This window comes from Limulus polyphemus, unplaced genomic scaffold (genome assembly GCF_000517525.1).
Source record: "Limulus polyphemus unplaced genomic scaffold, Limulus_polyphemus-2.1.2 Scaffold533, whole genome shotgun sequence".
NCBI classification, from domain to species: domain Eukaryota; kingdom Metazoa; phylum Arthropoda; class Merostomata; order Xiphosura; family Limulidae; genus Limulus; species Limulus polyphemus.
Genome location: NW_013666143.1, coordinates 151,052 through 155,431, shown reverse-complemented (window position 1 = coordinate 155,431; position 4,380 = coordinate 151,052).

Sequence of the window (4,380 nt, the reverse complement as noted above, 5' to 3'; positions counted from 1 at the left end):
AATTTAGTCTTAGAAATAATGGATATAATTAACCTGGTAGAAGTATGTGTTGAAAACTCATTTTTTCAAATTAATAGCAAAGTTTGTAAACAGAACGAAAGTTTGGCTGTGGGTTCTCTTTTATTTCCGTTATTGTGTGAGTTATTTATGGACAATTTTGAAAGTGAAGCACTAAAAAAAAGCAGATACAAAACCTGAAGTTTGGTTAAGGTATGTGGATGACACATTTTTGATTTGGAGGCGTGATAAAAATGAACTAGCTAATTCTGCTAATTACCTTAATAACATTGATAATTCTACAAGATTTAATTATGAAGTTGAGATAAATGGTTGTTTACCTTTTTTGGATGTTTTAATGAGCAAAATTAAGGATAAATTGGAAACTACCATTTATCGTTATCCTTTCTCTGTAATCATTCCGCCACATCAACAATCTTGTCACACTACATCTCAAAAACCTGTGTTTCTTACTCTTATGGGGCTAGGATACTAAAACTATGTTGTAAACAGGATGATATCAATAGTGAGTTATTGTTAATTAAGCACATAGCAATGGAAAGAGGTTTTAATCCAGATGTTGTTGAGAGAGCTGTCATAAAACTAAAAAACAGGTATAAAAATATTAAGTTAAAACCATTTGCTGAAAAAGTAAGAAATAATGTTTAGTGCTATCATATATACCTGGTTTATTTTGTCAAATAACGAAAAAATTTAAAAACAAATAAATATTTTTCCGATATACAAACCGATGAACAAAGTCAGCCATATTCTTAATACAACTAAAGATAAAACTGATTTAATGGAAAAATTTGGTATATATAAAATACTATGTGAATGTAAAAAAAGTTTATATTGGACAAACTAGAAGACATTTAAAATTCAGACTGAATGAACAAAAATGTTACAAAGAATAATATTATTATTTCACCTTTAGCAGAACATGTTAATGAAATTAATCACACAATTCAATGGGAAAAAATTGTTATTTTAATTATTTTAACAAAACCTGGAAATTTAATTGGCATGAATATACGTGAATCTATTGAGATAATTAAATGTAAAAAAGTAAATTTAAATTATTGAATAAGGATGATGGACTTGATGTCAGGAGATGGCATGAAATTCTTTAATATGTAAATTGGTGTTTTGATAATTCTATAAATAAGTGTAATTTTTATAAAACATTACACTCCTGAGGATGACGCAGTAGTATCGTCGAAACATGTAAAGTGTATGAGATTGTTTTCCAGTCTCATCGGGGTTTTCTACCACTTTTTATCCTGTTCAGTAAGTTATTATATTTTAGTAATTTGGAGACTGGAAACAATCTCATTTTTATAGAATTGTGTATAAAATAATCGTTTATTTTTTAAATTGTGAGTGTTTTTACATTGGTTGACTGCGGGGAATCGAACACCTTATTTTAACGTTGTTAGTCCTTAAACTCGCCGCTGTCGCACCAGGGAACACGAAAAAACAGAAACAAAAAGTTATTCTGTTATTGCATTCGATCAGTATTGTAACATTTTGTTATTGAAAAATCGTCATTTTATTAAATATTAACAACTATTTATGATTTTTTTTTGTACAGAAAAGTTTTTTATAAACGTAACATTATCACTGATTCGTCCAAATCATAGACTGGACAAAATTATTCAAAAACAACAAGTAGGTTTTTTCTAATGTTAATTAGAAAGAATAATGAAATATGAACTGTTTATTTAATTAACTTCTTTAATACGTAAGCAATAACAAAAAATTAAAAGTCCTTAAAAGGGTAAGTGGAAACATACTTTCATAAACTAAAATGTCAAGAAAAATAGTTCTCCTGCTAATTAGATTTTGAAAATCTTGACCGAAGAAACTTCTATTTGAAAGAATGGATAGTAATAGAAACGTTAGCTCCATCTTACGGATGTTTCAGTCAACTGTAACGAATTTACACAAGTGAACCATCGTTAATGTGTTTTGACACCATCTGGCAATAAATTAACCCAATGAATTCAAATTCGATGACGAGGAACCCACTTTGAGACTAATAATGGCTGGAGACGGCTTGAATGGGTAATGAAGAAAAAATTTAATATAAGTTTAACGTTGTACATTTGCTGTTATGTTAAACTTATATTAAAGTTTTTCTTCAGTACCCATTCAAGTCGTCTCCAGCCATTATTAACCCAATGAAGTATAGTGATAAACCGTGTTGCAAGATGTATGTCAGTACAGCGATGAACCGTGTTGCAAGATGTATGTCAGTACAGCGATGAACCGTGTTGCAAGATGTATGTCAGTGTAGAGATGAACCGTATTGCAAGATGTATGTCAGTACAGCGATGAACCGTGTTGCAAGATGTATGTCAGTGTAGAGATGAACCGTATTGCAAGATGTATGTCAGTATAGTGATGAACCGTGTTGCAAGATGTATGTCAGTATAGTGATGAACCGTGTTGCAAGATGTATGTCAGTACAGCGATGAACCGTGTTGCAAGATGTATGTCAGTGTAGAGATGAACCGTATTGCAAGATGTATGTCAGTACAGTGATGAACCGTGTTTCAAGATGTATGTCAGTACAGTGATGAACCGTGTTGCAAGATGTATGTCAGTGTAGAGATGAACCGTGTTGCAAGATGTATGTCAGTGTAGAGATGAACCGTGTTGCAAGATGTATGTCAGTATAGTAATGAACTGTAAAAACTGATCATCAGTCAGCCAGTGTAACAAAGATGTCCCCTGTGGGTGGGTCACTAGTTGTGAAAATACCTGATTGGTTTGTTATTAAAACAACAGTTTGAGAAAGAAATGCAAAATTTTCTGTTGCCCGACTTCAGACTACCGAGACATTAAAATCTGTGGTTTTTGTATTGCCCAGCTTCAGACTACTGAGACTTTAAAATCTGTGGTTTTTGTATTGCCCGGCTTCAGACTACCGAGACTTTAAAATCTGTGGTTTTTGTATTGCCCGGCTTCAGACTACCGATACATTATAATCTGTGGCTTTTGTATTGCCCAGCTTCAGACTACCGAGATATTATAATCTGTGGTTTTTGTATTGCCCGGCTTCAGGTCACCTAAACATTATGATCTATGGATTTCCTGTTTCCTGGCTTCGGGTCACCTTGACATTATATCTGTTATTTTCCATGTCACTTAGATACAGTGATCTGTAGAGTTCCTGTTGTTCGACTTCAGGTCATCTAGAAATTATAATCTGTGATTTTCCTGTTTCCCAACTTCAGGTCACTTAGAAATCATAGTCTGTGATTTTCCCCTTGTTCGACTTCAGGTACTTAGACATTATAATTTGTATAATTCCTATTTTAGCAGAAAATGTGAATCAACTTGTTTGATATCTTCCTACATTAAGTGACCAAGTTAATGTCTTCGTGAGAGATAAACTGGCAAGTATGGCAGAATGTTGATTACAAATAAAATATCTGGTATAAACTATTGGGTGTTCTAATACTGTCCACTAATTACTTGTCTAGATTTAATCACTTTTGTGTGTGTTTTACAAAGCCAAAGATGAAAAGAGGATACTGCAAGTCATATACGCTTTATGTATCTGGATAACCAGATAAAACTTCATGAACACGCTCTTAATTCTCTATCTATTTTTTAATTTCGTGGTTTTATTGACGGACATAATTACATTTCACAGTGTGAGAAATATGTCAATTCAAGACTTGAAACATTATCAGTTATTATTATAATACAGTAATTCTAATTTGGTCTACAATATGAGAAAACAGTTTGGAAAGTGATAAAGTATATATACAAAATATAAACGCAGTTTTAATTTAAATATGAGAACAATGGCCCAATCATGAAACTACAACTCTTCTATTACACAATTCTTTATTTCTAAATATGACAAGGCGGCTCCTCTAGTATCTCAGCTGTAAGTCCGAAGGCTTATAATGCTGAAAATCGGGTTTGGATAACTGTGGTGGGAATAGCATAGACAGCCCATTGTGTGTAGCTTTGTGTTTAGCAACAAAACAAACAACAGTGATACAGTCAGGAAGCTACAGCGTTTGTGCACATCATTGTTGGAACAGAGTAAGTACTGTGGAACGGTTCACCACAATTATGCTACGTTATAACTTTTCATCGCTGGAACAGAGCAAGTATTGTGGAACGGTTCATCACATTTATGCTACGTTATAACTTTTCATCGCTGGAACAGAGTAAGTATTGTGGAACGGTTCATCACAGTTATACTACGTTATAACTTTTCATCGCTGGAACAGAGTAAGTATTGTGGAACGGTTCACCACAATTATGCTACGTTATAACTTTTCATCGCTGGAACAGAGTAAGTATTGTGGAACGGTTCATCACAATTATGCTACGTTATAACTTTTTTTGTTATGTAAA